The 15,546-nt window shown below is 38.7% G+C and overlaps 1 protein-coding gene across 1 annotated transcript in view; it reads right to left on the minus strand.

Annotated features, from left to right (window-relative positions):
• Positions 1-15,546, minus strand: part of grm8a (glutamate receptor, metabotropic 8a) — a 389,718-nt gene that overhangs the window by 349,895 nt on the left and 24,277 nt on the right. The window lies entirely within an intron of this gene.

The raw sequence follows: 15,546 nt of genomic DNA on the forward strand, positions 1-15,546 counted from the left end.
ACGTGGCTGGGTCTTTCAGCATGACAATGATCCCAAACACACAGCCAGAACAACAAAGGTGTGGCTTCGTAAGAAGCACTTCAGGGTCCTGGAGTGGCCTAGCCAGTCTCCAGATCTCAACCCCATAGAAATTCTGTGGAGGGAGTTGAAAGTCCGTGTTGCCCAACGACAGCCCCAAAACATCACTGCTCTAGAGGAGATCTGCATGGAGGAATGGGCCGAAATACCAGCAACAGTGTGTGAAAAGCTTGTGAAGAGTTACAGAAAACGTTTGGCCTCCGTTATTGCCAAAAAAGGGTATATAACAAAGTATTGAGATGAACTTTTGGTATTGACCAAATACTTATTTTCCACCATGATTTGCAAATAAATTCTTTAAAAATCAAACAATGTGATTTTCTGTTTTTTTTTTTTTTCCACATTCTGTCTCTCATGGTTGAGGTTTACCCATGCTGACAATTACAGGCTTCGCTCATATTTTCAAGTGGGAGAACTTGCACAATTAGTGGTTGACTAAATACTTATTTGCCCTACTGTATATGGCGGAAAACACAGACAAGGCTAAAAAAGCAGTCTAAGCTCTTGCACCTCTCTTTAAAATAAGGTAATAAACTGCTGTATTTTAAGCCAAAAGAACTTTTGTGTTTAATAGAACAATAAGTCTACATGCTGCCATAGCAGATTCATGGCGCATTCAGCCCTCAAGCTATTTTTAATTTGTCCGCTTTACCCTGGAGACCGCTATTTACAGACGTCGCGCAACCACTTTTGTTTCAACCCGTTCATAAAAAGGTAAGTAATTATATTTATTTTTCGAAATGTCTGTCATTTTTAGCTTCGAATCATAAATTGAAAATGCATTGGAAGAGTACGGAACTACAAATTACAAGTCGCTAATAAATCCTATTTGAAAGCCTTTCGATATCAAGCCTCATTACCATTAAACTAGCCTTGCAAAGGTGAAAAACACGGCATGGTTGATGATTAAATGACACGCATAATAATCAATACGCAGCCCGGCCCTCATTTCCTGTCACCCTAATAATTCACGGCAGCAAATCTCGCCAACACCTCGTCCAGTCGTAAGTAATCATCTCATTTTAGCGCGAGCCGATCGATGGATCAATGTCGTCGATAGGCGCCGTTTAAAAAGGCTAACACGATGACCCGTGTAAATAATGCATGGTCAGGATGTGCCATATCCAGTTATGTTCGAGTTCTATTTTAAAACGTGCTTCCTGTCAAGACTTGTATAGATTTTCAAGACCTTCTGCTAAGCTTCTTACTGTGGTATTTGGCTATGTTTCATACAGCGTATGAAAGGCGCCAGGAATGAAAGCAAGAGAAAAAGACATAGACGGAGGGATGCCAAAAGCAGCCGAGCGGTGGCGCGGATACGCCAAACACTTAACCTTCTTTTTTCCTCCCACTTCTCCTGTCTGATCTAATGCAACATCGCGGCGAGATGTAACAACACCTTTTACACGCCGTCCTCGTCCCACGAGCTCTGCGCCGTGTTCTTGGTGAACTCCTCGGCTCTCTTTCTTATCTTTCGCCGACACGGTGCGTGAGCTCCGTAGGGATGGAGACTGAGACTCAAGGTGAGTGTTGGAAGTCGGACAGGGCCAAATTGCAATCTATATAAAGTAGGGCTATAACTATCAATTATTTAGGTAATTGATTAATCTATCAATTAGAATAATCGAGTAATTGGATTATGAAACAGATAAACGTGTTTTTGCTTGCAATAACATTTATTTTGGCTTGCTACGATTAAGCTTTCAAAAGGGCGTTAAATGCAAATGGCTGGAAACACTCAGGTGACTTGAAGTTCCACTCTGAGACCCCCAATTTGGCCAAATTTCAAAATTGTCCATTATGCATGTGTGATACATCATTGGAAAGCTTAAAATCTCCATTTTCTGGGGGGATAAAAATTTTGCACAGGAGGGCATTTAAAAAAATAAAGACATTTTTAATAGCAAAACCCTAACTGGAGGCGAAAGCACGCGAGAGCAGAATTAAAGACGCCACGATTTTAACGAGATATTATCGCATACATACAGTGCCCTCCATAATTATTGGCACCCCTGGTTAAGATGTGTTTTTTTAGATTCTATTTTTTTTTTTTTTTTTTTTTATTAAAAAAATATGGGACCTTAATGGAAAAAAAGAGAAAAATCCAACCTTCAATACAAGTGCATTTTTTCAGTGGGGGAAAAATCAAATCATGTGTGTCACAATTATTAGCACCCCTGGTGTTAATACTTTGTGCAACCCCCATTTGCCAACAAAACAAGGTCTGGGGACTGAGATGGCCATGGGAGGAGCTTAATTTTGTGTCTGGTGAACCATTTCTGTGTAGATTTGGCCATATGTTTAGGGTTATTGTCTTGCTGAAAGACCCAGTGACGACCCATCTTCAGCTTTCGGGCAGAGGGCAACAGATTTTGATTTAAAATGTCCTGGTATTTCAAAGCATTCATGATACCATGCACCCTAACAAGGTTCCCAGGGCCTTTGGAAGCGAAACCGCCCCACGGCATCACTGACCCACCCCCATACTTCACAGTGGGTATGAGGTGCTTTTCAGCATGCGCATCTTTCGTGGCACGCCAGACCCACTTAGAGTGTTTGTTGCCAAAAAGCTCAATCTTGGTCTCACACAAAAATACACACGGTCCCAGGGTTCAACTAGGACCGTGTGCTTTGGTCAGATGGGTCGTCACTGGGTCTTTCAGCAAGACAATGACCCTTAACATATGGCCAAAGCTACACAGAAAAATCAAGCTCCTCCCATGGCCATCTCAGTCCCCAGACCTTGTTTTGTTGGCAAAAGGGGGTTGCACAAAGTATTAACACCAGGGGTGCTAATAATTGTGACACACATTATTTGATGTCAAATAATTTTTTTCTTTATGTGGGATTTTTTCCCCACTGAATGAATGCACTTGTATTGAAGGTTGGATTTTTCTTTTTTTTTTCCATTAAGGTCCCATATTATTTGAATGTTGAAAAAAAAAATTTAGAAGCTAAAAAACACATCTTAACCAGGGGTGCCAATAATTATGGAGGGCACTGTACATGTTTTGATCCAAAAACTCCATGTAGCATGTATCACCGAGTGTCAAGACACACCTGTGAATGGCCACAGCCGGACTTTTTTTTATTTTATGGGTGAAACAAGGTGATATAACAAGGGTCGCGATGCAGAAATTGCAGACAACAAGAAGTGGTTGAGATTTTCTTTTTCATATAGTTACTCGGGCTGTCAAACGATTAAAATTTTTAATTGAGTTCATCACAGCTTAAAAATTAATTAATCGTAATTAATAGCAATTCAAACCATCTGTAAAATATGCCGTATTTTTCTGTAAATTATTGTTGGAATGGAAAGATAAGACACAAGATGGATATACAATGCCTTGCAAAAGTATTCGGCCCCCTTCAATCTTGCAAGCTTTCGCCACATTTCAGGCTTCAAACATAAAGATATGAGATTTAATTTTTTTGTCAAGAATCAACAACAAGTGGGACACAATCGTGAAGTGGAACAACATTTATTGGATAATTTAAACTTTTTTCACAAATAAAAAACTGACAAGTGGGGCGTGCAATATTATTCGGCCCCTTTACTTTCAGTGCAGCAAACTCACTCCAGAAGTTCAGTGAGGATCTCTGAATGATCCAATGTTGTCCTAAATGACCGATGATGATAAATAGAATCCACCTGTGTGTAATCAAGTCTCCGTATAAATGCACCTGCTCTGTGATAGTCTCAGGTTTCTGTTTAAAGTGCAGAGAGCATTATGAAAACCAAGGAACACACCAGGCAGGTCCAAGATACTGTTGTGGAGAAGTTTAAAGCTGGATTTGGATACAAAAAGATTTCCCAAGCTTTAAACATCTCAAGGAGCACTGTGCAAGCCATCATATTGAAATGGAAGGAGCATCAGACCACTGTAAATCTACCAAGACCCGGCCGTCCTTCCAAACTTTCTTCTCAAACACGGAGAAAACTGATCAGAGATGCAGCCAAGAGATCCATGATCACTCTGGATGAACTGCAGAGATCTACAGCTGAGGTGGGAGAGTCTGTCCATAGGACAACAATCAGTCGTACACTGCACAAATCTGGCCTTTATGGAAGAGTGGCAAGAAGAAAGCCAATTCTCAAAGATATCCATAAAAAGTCTCGTTTAAAGTTTGCCACAAGCCACCTGGGAGACACACCAAACATGTGGAAGAAGGTGCTCTGGTCAGATGAAACCAAAATTGAACTTTTTGGCCACAATGCAAAACGATATGTTTGGCGTAAAAGCAACACAGCTCATCACCCTGAACACACCATCCCCACTGTCAAACATGGTGGTGGCAGCATCATGGTTTGGGCCTGCTTTTCTTCAGCAGGGACAGGGAAGATGGTTAAAATTGACTGGAAGATGGATGCAGCCAAATACAGGAACATTCTGGAAGAAAACCTGTTGGTATCTGCACAAGACCTGAGACTGGGACGGAGATATATCTTCCAACAGGACAATGATCCAAAACATGAAGCCAAATCTACAATGGAATGGTTCAAAAATAAACGTATCCAGGTGTTAGAATGGCCAAGTCAAAGTCCAGACCTGAATCCAATCGAGAATCTGTGGAAAGAGCTGAAGACTGCTGTTCACAAACACTCTCCATCCAACCTCAATGAGCTCGAGCTGTTTTGCAAGGAAGAATGGGCAAGAATGTCAGTCTCTCGATGTGCCAAACTGATAGAAACATACCCCAAGCGACTTGCAGCTGTAATTGGAGCAAAAGGTGGCGCTACAAAGTATTAACGCAAGGGGGCCGAATAATATTGCACGCCCCACTTTTCAGTTTTTTATTTGTTAAAAAAGTTTAAATTATCCAATAAATTTTGTTCCACTTCACGACTGTGTCCCACTTGTTGTTGATTCTTGACAAAAAAATTAAAATTTTATATCTTTATGTTTGAAGCCTGAAATGTGGCGAAAGATTGCAAGGTTCAAGGTGGCCGAATACTTTTGCAAGGCACTGTATACATTCAACATACTGTACAGAAGTACTGTATTTGTTTATTATAACAATAAATCAACAAGATGGCATTACCATTATTAAAATTCTGTTAAAGCGATCCATGGACAGAAAGACGTGTAGTTCTTAAATGTTAGTACAAGTTATAGAAATTTTGTATTAAAACCCCTCTTAATGTTTTTATTTTGATAAAATTTGTAAAATTTTCCATCAAAAAATAAACTAGTAGCTCGCCATTGTTGATGTCAATTATTACATTATGGTGCTTAAACCCATAAATTCAGTCGCACCAAAGCGCCAGCAGAGGGAGAGAAAAAACACAAGTAACAAGTGGAAATGACACTGTTTTGTCATTTTAATATGTTTGAGCGGGCATGTGCGTTAAATGCGTCAAATATTTTAATGTGATTAATTTTTAAAAATTAATTACCGCCCGTTAACACGATAATTTTGACAGCCCTAATAGTTACTCTTTTAAAGGTTATTTTTCAAATCTTTTTTTGTTTGGATCGATTATTTATCATCTAACATATCGGGGAAAATGCGACAGCAACAAAAAAAACACAATTAAGCGATAGTTATGAGGCAGATATCCATGACTTTTTTTTACAGACGCCAAATTTTTCATTGTGACGTAATTTGTTTAAAAGTTTAAAATATGCGAGTGTGATGTGACAAGCAGTGATGGCCAAATGAAGCTTCATACTGGTTCATTCGGTGTGTAAATTGTTCGCGGTTAATATCTTTTGGTGTAAATATCCCAAAATACAGTGAGGCTTATTGTCCAGTGCGACTTATCTATGAACAAATGCCGTTTTTGTGCCAAATTTGATGGGTGGCGGCTTATAGTCAGGTGCGCCTTATAGTGCTAAAATGATGGTACATGCTATGATAAATCCAACGCTTAGTTTTTTTATAGTTTCATTGTTTCATGCAGGCTTTTAGGTGGAGAAGGGGGAAAAAAGCTAGCTAATGCTCATTGCAAACTTGGATAGATATTTATTTTATGGTTGGGCTTATTTTGAAAAGAATCCTTCCTCTCATGAGACGCCATCCCTAAGCTCCATCCTCTCTTCTTATCTGGCCTACTTTTTTTTATAGGAGGAATAATAAAAAAAATTATGGAAAAAAAAAAAAAAAAAGAATCTCAAAGTACGTTTTTGATTCTTTGAACTATTTGGGGTGTTCCCGTTTCAACTTCCCAGAGTACGCATCCTTGTCATCGTAAATGTTGCTTGAAAGAGGAGGCACACTTTAGTGAGCGCTTTTCCCCCATCCCGAATATTAAAAATGCATTTTTTTTTACCTCCATCCTGTCTTCATCCCAGTTAGAAATAATCTATGAGCTGTATGCCTTTGATCCATTTTACATCTGCGCCATTAAAAAGGTATCAAACCTGCCTCGAAAATTGACGACGAGGGACGTCGGTCGGTCGTGCGGGCCCCTCACGATGTGTTAAACTTCTGACCCACACTCTCGCATAATGTTTACGCTATTTCTTGACAGTAGACGTCGACTTTGCTCGCAAGTCAAGGCAAAAACATGAAAAAAGGCACTATTTTGTGAAAATGTTAACCTTTTATTGACCGTCTATTCCTCGTCTGTCTAGCCCAGTGCTTAATTTGTAAATCATAAGGTGCCGGAACGCAAAGTACATATGAGAGTGCAGGGATGACGAGACGGACACAGGTCCCGGAATATAAGCAGAAACGGTGCTGAAACAACATGCAAATGCCCACTTGCCATGCTGTGGGATTTATAAACCTCAATTTCAGATTATAACAATACATTTTATTTCTAGAGCGCTTTTCAAGCCACGCAAAGACGCTTCACAAGAGAGATGGAATCATAGTACCAGCAAAACAATCATAAAAAATTTAAAGCATAATATCCATGATATAAATGGTATGATAACAATTTCTAATTATTTAGGCTATACTCTGCACAGCACAGGCAATTGTCTACATAACCACAGGTGGGACTTACAGTACACAGTCAGCAATTATTTTCTCTACAGGTCTAACTTTTAAAACATAAAAAAAGATTGGATGGATGGATGGATGGAAATTTTTTAAAAACGTTTTTATATTGTAGCATCACCAGGGCTGTCATCGGCAAAGTAATTTATGCGTCAACGCGGGGCTCCTATTGGTGCGCCAGCGCGACGCTCCGATTGGTGGACTGCATAGCCGGCCGCCAGTGACTTGTTGTATGTTTTGCAATAGGGTGACGGAAAGAAGAATAAAATGATGGGGTAAAAAGCGTCAATGTTCCTGTGCTATTTTCGCTGCCAAGCTTTCACTTAGCAAGCGTTGCGACTGTTTTCTGTTTTGCCCAAATGCTTGATGAAAAGTTTGAGCAACCATGACTTAGGCTACGTTCATACTACAGGTCTGAATGCACGAATCCGATTTTTTCATGTTTTTCCCACTCAAGAGGGGCATTAACTTGACGGTCTGAACTCAAGCTAGCAAGGGGGGGGGCACAAAATATTAAATGTGATGGTTCGCTTACTTATTTCCCCCCCTTCTGTCATTGTTTGCATACTATCCTCAATAGAATATGCAAACCTATAAATGTTTGGGTGGTTTAAGATCAAGCAGACACTGTTTTTTCATCTGTGTGATTTTGACAAAGATCAGATCATATCTGAGGATTTTATGGTAAAATATGAGAAATTCCAAAAGGTTCAGATAATTTTTCATACCACTGTAAACATAGTCAAATCATTTTCTCCATCTTGTTTTGAGTGTTAAAGACAAGTCAATAGATTATATTACTATTTGTTGCTATCAAGCCCGTACATCTAAGAGTTTTTTCACCTAAATCAAGAAAAAATTATTTTCAAATAATGTTTTGAGCAATATCTGTTCTTGAATTTAGAACATTTCTGACAAACTTTTTTTTTTTTTTTTAGATTAAATATACACATTTATTGCTTCAAATAGGCCTGTTCAGATTATTTTCAGATACCGATTTTTCTTATTTCCAGATACATAAGTGCATAAAATTTACTTGAAGCACTGGCAGATCATTTCTAGTAGATTTACACTGAAAACAATAGTTTTAAGATGGTGTTTTTGCAGTGTGCAAGTGTCACATTCAACAGCAGCTCTGTTTTCTTATTAGAAACCTTTCTATAGCAAGTGTCAGTCACCCGCCACATGTCACACCCATTAGCTGTTCCTTTAGTGAAGGACAATGGACGGAAAGATGACCTGAATGGTTTCGCCAGGTGTGACAATCATCAAGTAAAAGGCGCGTTTTAAGGTCACTGTGCAAAGATCAAGTCTAGAGTTCCCCTCGATAAAAAATCCAGTTTCGCGCCATCCACAATGAAGCACTCTTGTCCTATCTATGTCGTAAACACAACAATTCAATTAAATCCGGTGGGGACGAGCCCGTCTCGCTCTCATTGGGGCGCGTGCACGCTCAGGTAATTGTACACATTACCGCTCGCACGGTCAGCACTTTGCCTGTGCGTAAACGTAATGATCTTCTGTTTCTCATCAGAGAACTTGATTAAACTTTCATTTAGTGTGTGTGCAAGTTCGTAATGGACTGCTAACAGGTTTGCTGAGTTTACTGCTGCGCTCCGTGTTTTTGGACATTTTTACAAGAGGGAACAAGGCTGAATTTCGCACAGTTTGAACATTCTTATCTACTTTAGCGAGCTTATTCAGTGTTAGAGCTACCTAGGCGACAATAGCAGTGTACAGTCCCTGACAAAAGTCTTGTCGCTTATCCATTTTGAAGAAACAATTTCAAGTAACCTGACTTTTGATTATTCAATTGGATTCCGAAATGGCTCAAAAGAAAGCTAAGACCCTCCCAAATGATGTTTACTGTACAAAAATATATTTGTTTCACTGAAAAAAGATTTATTATTTAATGATCACATAAAGGTCCAATTTTGGCAAGACAAAAGTTATGTCGCCTACAGAAAGTAGTGTGAAAATTGAACAAAAAATGTACTTCAAATACAAAAATATGTTACATAACATAAGCGAATTAAGTAGTGGTGCTGTGAAATCCAAATGTAATATTTTGTATGACTTCCATGGGCTGGAAGGACTCCATTCATGCGGTTCGGCAAGGATTCATACAAGTCATCAGGAACATCAAAGAAAGCAGTCTTGCATTCCTCCAGAGTTCATCAACATTCTTGGGTTTCGTCTTCCATGCTTCCTCTTTCATTCTGTTCATGTCTGGTGACTGGGCTGGCCAGTCCTGGAAGATCTTGATCTTCTGTGCCTTAAGGAACTTTGAAGTAGAGATTGAAGTATGCGATGGAGCACCATCCTGATGCAGAGTTTGTCCCTTTTTATGGCTAGGAATGTAAGAGTCAGCTAAGATTTGTTGATATTTCAGACTATTTATGTTGCCTTCCACCCTGCAGATCTCTCAGGGTGCAGACAATTAAAAAACCGTTTGGCATTTGCCAAGGCCCACAGCCTGTAAAAAGGATGGACGCTGGAAAAGTGGGAAAAGCTGGATTTTTCAGATGAATCATCCATTTAATTACACCACAGTCACCGCAAATATTCCAGGAGACCTACTGGAGCCCGCATGGATCCGAGATTCACTCAGAAAACAGTGAAGTTTGGTGGCGGCAAAATCATGGTGTGGGGTTACATCCAGTATGGGGGTGTGCGAGAGATCTGCAGGTTGTAAGGCAACATAAATAGTCTAAAATATCAACAAATTTTAGCAGCTTCTTACATTCCTAACCATAAAAACGGACTAATTCTGCAGCAGGATGGTGCTCCATCGCATACTTCAATCTTTACCTCAAACTTCCTCAAGGCAAAGATGATCAAGATCATCCAGGACTGGCCAGCCCAGTCACCAGACATGAACATCATTGAACATGTCTTGGGTAGGATGAAAGAGGAAGCATGGAAGACGAAACCCAAGAATGAATCCTTGCCAAACCACATGGATGGAGTCATTCAAGCCCATGGAAATCATAAAACATATTAAATTTGGATCTCACAGCACCACTACTTAATTCGCTTATGTTATGTATAGGGCTGTCAAAATTAACGGGCGGTAATTTTTTTTTTTAGTTAATCACGTTAAAATATTTGATGCAATTAACGCACATGCCCCGCTCAAACAGACTAAAATGACAGTACAGTGTAATGTCCGCTTGTTACTTGTGTTTTGGTGTTTGGCTCCCTCTGCTGACGCTTGGGTCCAACTGATTTTATGGGTTAGTACCATAAGTGAGCATGGTGTAATTATTGACATCAACAATGGCGAGCTACTAATTTATTTTTTGATTGAAAAATTTACAAATTTTATTAAAACGAAAACATTAAGAGGGGTTTTAATATAAAATTTCTATAACTAGTACTAACATTTATCTTTTAAGAACTACAAGTCTTTCAATCCATGGATCGCTTTAACAGAATGTTAATAATGTTAATGCCATCTTGTTGATTTATTGTTATAATAAACAAATACAGTCCTTATGTACCGCATGTTGAATATATATATCCATCTTGTGTCTTATCTTTCCATTTCAACAATAATTTACAGAAAAATATGGCATATTTTATAGATGGTTTGAACTGCGATTAATTACCATTAATTAATTTTTAAGCTGTAATTAACTCTATTAAAAATTTTAATCGTTTGACAGCCCTAATTTGAAGTACATGTTTTGTTCAATTTTTTACACTACTTTCTGTAGGCGACAAAACTTTTGTCTTGCCAAAATCGGACCTTTATGTCTTCATTAAATGATAAATCTTTTTTCAGTGAAACATATATATATTTTTTTGTACATTCAACATCATTTGGGAGGGTCTTAGCTTTCATATGAGCCATTTCTGAAACCAACTGAATAATTACAAGTCAGGTTATTAGCAATTGTTTCTACAAAATGGATAAGAGACAAGACTTTTGTCAGGGACTGTACACCTGATCCCGTGCATAAATCTGCAGGCCCAAAAAGCACTAGGGTAATACATTACTCCGGAACGACGTTTAAGTGTGGCGTCATTGCGCATTGTCTCATTATATCTTTGTTCGAAAACGGGTCTGCCCAGCAACAAAGCAGAAGTGCACGGGCTAATGAGTTTTCCTACTTGCCACATCTTCATCACCACCAACCTTTTACAGTAGAGCGTCGTGATGAACCAATCAAAAGGCAATCGTTACACTCCCACTCACCCTTCCTGTGTAAATAGTTACTCAATTGTCTGCCACTGACGAAGATAGACGTCCAATCTGTTTCCACACTCCCAATTGAAACTGATTGGACGTCTATCGCCGTCAATGGCACGATAACATCACGGTTGACTGTCAAGTATTATTTCTAGGAAGCTAAAGGCAGATCTAGCAGAAACACGATGGCGATACGGATGCAGATGAAACCCTTGAAGCGCGGCGCTCAATTCCCCCGACAGATGGTGAGGTGAGCAGAAGGCTGACTTATGGAAGCAATCAGAAAGATCGGCGTGCGTTACTGCCGTTGAGATGAGATGCTAGGCAACTCGGCAAGGGGTGCGGAGAAGGCCGTGGGAAAGACTTCCTGCTTGCAACTGAACTCCTCCTTGGGATGCTTGATAAACAAACACTAAAAGTGCATCAGGAGGCCACGCTAATTTAACACAGAAAATCCTATTCGAAACACGTATACAGTACGTGCATTTGTATATATAGTGTATCCATAGATATACAGTGGTATGAAAAAGTATTTGAACCTTTTAGAATTTCTCACATTTCTGCATCAAATCACAATCAAATGTGATCTGATCTTTGTCAAAATCACACAGATGAAAATACAGTGTCTGCTTTAACTAAAACCACCCAATAATTTATAGATTTACATACTTTAAAGAGGTTACCATGAAAAAAAAATGACACAAGGGGGGGAAATAAGTAGGGCTGCAGCTATCGAATATTTGAGTAATCGAGTATTCGACTGAAAATTCTATCGATTAATCGAGTAATCGGATAAAACATTTTTAGGTAGGAAGCAATTATAAATATACACGAGAAAACAAGACATTTCATCTAATATTGAACCATTTTCAATCATTCAATGTCTTTATTTTCGATATACATTGTTGTAAACAGCCAACAATTGCCTCTCAGAAGTGACCAAAAAACAAACAAAAAAACCTTTTTTACTGTTTTCACTCAAAAACTTCTAGATTAAAAAAAAAAAAAAATCTTATTTCTTACCTAAAAATTTCATTTCGCTTGACAACACACTATGGCTGCAGCTATCGATTATTTTAGTAGTCGATTAATCGATGAACTAGTTAGTTTGAATAATTGAGTAATCCGATAAACATGAAAAAAATTAAAATACATGAGCTGGGCCTCAAACGGAGAAAATAATAATAATAATAATAAGGATCTACATACAGTATGTACAACAAAAGAACAATTGGCTAACTTACATAGCAAAAGTCCACTAGCTTAAATGCTATAAAATACCACCTTTTTTTTTTCTTTCTTTTTTTCTTTTTTACAATGCTCTTAACAAATGGTTCAGACACATATTCCCACAAAAATTGGCTAAATATACCTTTAAACTAAATTACAAATGCATTAAAAAACATTAGCTCAAACAAAAACCTAGCTCATGTTGGTCTTAACAGGGAGCAGCTGGATTTGGCCATGTAATATGAGGCAGACTAGAGGGCAGTGTATCCACCCAAATCAATGAAACTAAATGTAAACACTTTCAAAAACAAACCATTACAACGCCACTTTAATTAAACGAATACTCGAAGCAGCAAAGTTTCATTCAAATATTTTTTTCTAATCGAATACTCGAGTTAATCGATTAATCGTTGCAGCACTTCAAAGATGACACAAAGAGTTCAGCGCAGAGTACTCAGAGAGGTAAAAAAAAGAACGCTAGCCTGTCTGCCAAAGACTTACAGAAATCACTGGCACATTCCAATATCTCTGTGCACACATCAACTATCTGTAAAACTATGGTGCTCATTGGAGGACTCCACGGAGGAAGCCGTTGCTTTTTAAAAAAAAAAAAACATTGTTGCTCGTTTAATTTTCGCAAAATATTTTGTGGACTGATGAAATCAGAGTTGAATTGTTAGGGAGTAACACACAAGTCATTTGTAGAGGAAAACTGGAACAGCTCAACAACATCAACACCTGATCCCCACCGTAAAGCATGTTGGAGGGAGCATCATGATTTGGGGCTGTTTGCTGCCTCAGGGCCTGGACAACTAGCAATCATTAATGGAAGAATTAATCCAAGTTCATCAGGATGTTTTGCCATCTGTCAGATCGTTGAAGCCAAGAAGAGGATGGATGTTGCAACAAGACAATGATCCAAAACACAGAGGTAAATCAACTTCAGAATGGTTTCAGAAGAACAAAATGCTTGTTCTGGAGTGGCCAAGTCAAAGTCCAGACTTGAACCCTATTGAGATGCTGTGGCATGACCTAAAGATGGAGATTCACGGCAGAAATCCCAGGAATCTGACTGAACTACAGCAGTTTTGTCAAGAAGAATGGGCCAAGATTAGTCCTGATCAATGTGCCAGACAAAATATTAACCCTTAAATACCTGCAACATGAAGCAATTATGAGAGAATCCAAAAATTAGAAAATTAAGGTCCTAATGAAACCTGTTTTTCAAGTTTGTAAAAAGAAAAGTCAAAATGAATATGTGTAATAAGCACTCAAATATCTATCACCTTTGCTAAATTCTGTTTTTTTTTTTCTCATGGAACCTGCAGATGCATGTGTTGACTGATTTTTTTTTCCAAAAAGAAATGTCAAAATTCTAAATGAGTCTCAAAAGCATGAAATTCTAGATGTATCAAATGTGACACATTTGGCAATAAAGGGTTAAATGTGATGGTTCACTTACTTATTTCTCCCCCTTCTGTCATTGTTTGCATACTATCAGGGCCGGCCCAGCCTATACGCAGACTATGCAGCTGCTTAGGGCCCCTGACCACTAGGGGGGCCCAGATTATATTCTATTTTGTTTACTACAGTTTGCTTTATTTGACTTTTGTGAGTTTTGATACTTGATTATAAGCTTTAAAAAAAATAAAAGTTCTTCCTTAACTTATTTCTTTCCTCTTTTAGAAAAATGTTTGACGTTATCTACTGTAAGTACTGACAATCATTTGGGGTGAGAAGTTTGAAGAATGCAGTGCAACAAAATCTGATTAATATACAAAATATGGACATATAGGTTGGATTGCATGTATGGGTTTCACAGTACACTGTGACAAAATGGTGGCCCAAAAATATGGGCACCTTGGCATTATTTTGCTTAAGCCCCCCCAATGGCCTGGGCCAGCCTTGGGGGGTAAGCAGGGCCAGCCCAGCCAATACACAGACTATGAAGCTGCTTAGGGCCCCTGACCCCCAGGGGGGCCCAAATAGGGGGCAATCTGGCAATTGTTTAATTTATATTCTATTTTGTTTACTACAGTTTGCTTTATTTGACTTTTGTGAGTTTTGATACTTGATTATAAGCTTTAAAAAAATAAAAGTTCTTCCTTAACTTATTTCTTTCCTCTTTTAGAAAAATGTTTGGCGTTATCTACTGTAAGTACTGACAATCATTTGGGGTGAGAAGTTTGAAGAATGCAGTGCAACAAAATCTGATTAATATACAAAATATGGACATATAGGTTGGATTGCATGTATGGGTTTCACAGTACACTGTGACAAAATGGTGGCCCAAAAATATGGGCACCTTGGCATTATTTTGCTTAGGGCCCCCAAATGGCCTGGGCCGGCCTTGGGGGGTAAGCAGGGCCAGCCCAGCCAATACACAGACTATGAAGCTGCTTAGGGCCCCTGACCCCCAGGGGGGCCCAAATAGGGGGCAATCTGGCAATTGTTTAATTTATATTCTATTTTGTTTACTACAGTTTGCTTTATTTGACTTTTGTGAGTTTTGATACTTGATTACAAGCTTAAAAAAATAAAAGTTCTTCCTTCTTTCTTTCCTCTTTTAGAAAAAGGTTTGGCGTTATCTACTGTAAGTACTGACAATCATTTGGGGTGAGGAGTTTAAAGAATGCAGTGCAACAAAATATGATTAATATACAAAATATGGACATATAGGTTGGATTGCATGTATGGGTTTCACAGTACACTGTGACGAAATGGTGGCCCAAAAATATGGGCCCCTTGGCATTATTTTGCTTAGGGGCCGGCCGTGCATACTATCCTCATTAAAATATGAAAACCAATCAAATTTGGGGTGGTTTTAGTTAAAGCAGACCCTGTATTTTCATCTGTGTGATTTTGAAAAAGATCAGCTCACATTTGATGGTGATTTTATGCAGAAATGTGAGAAATTCCAAAAGTTTCAGACACTTTTTCATACCACTGTATTCATCTAATCCTTGGATCCCAATGTTTCCTTCTTGTTACATATACGTCGACACAGTTGACATTTCCCCCCCCACTTTTTTCTTCCTTGATAATAACCAAAAGTCAAGACTTTCCTTTTTATGCAGCTGCCTGCCTTACCCTCC

This window comes from Corythoichthys intestinalis, chromosome 13 (assembly GCF_030265065.1).
Source record: "Corythoichthys intestinalis isolate RoL2023-P3 chromosome 13, ASM3026506v1, whole genome shotgun sequence".
Classification (NCBI taxonomy): domain Eukaryota; kingdom Metazoa; phylum Chordata; class Actinopteri; order Syngnathiformes; family Syngnathidae; genus Corythoichthys; species Corythoichthys intestinalis.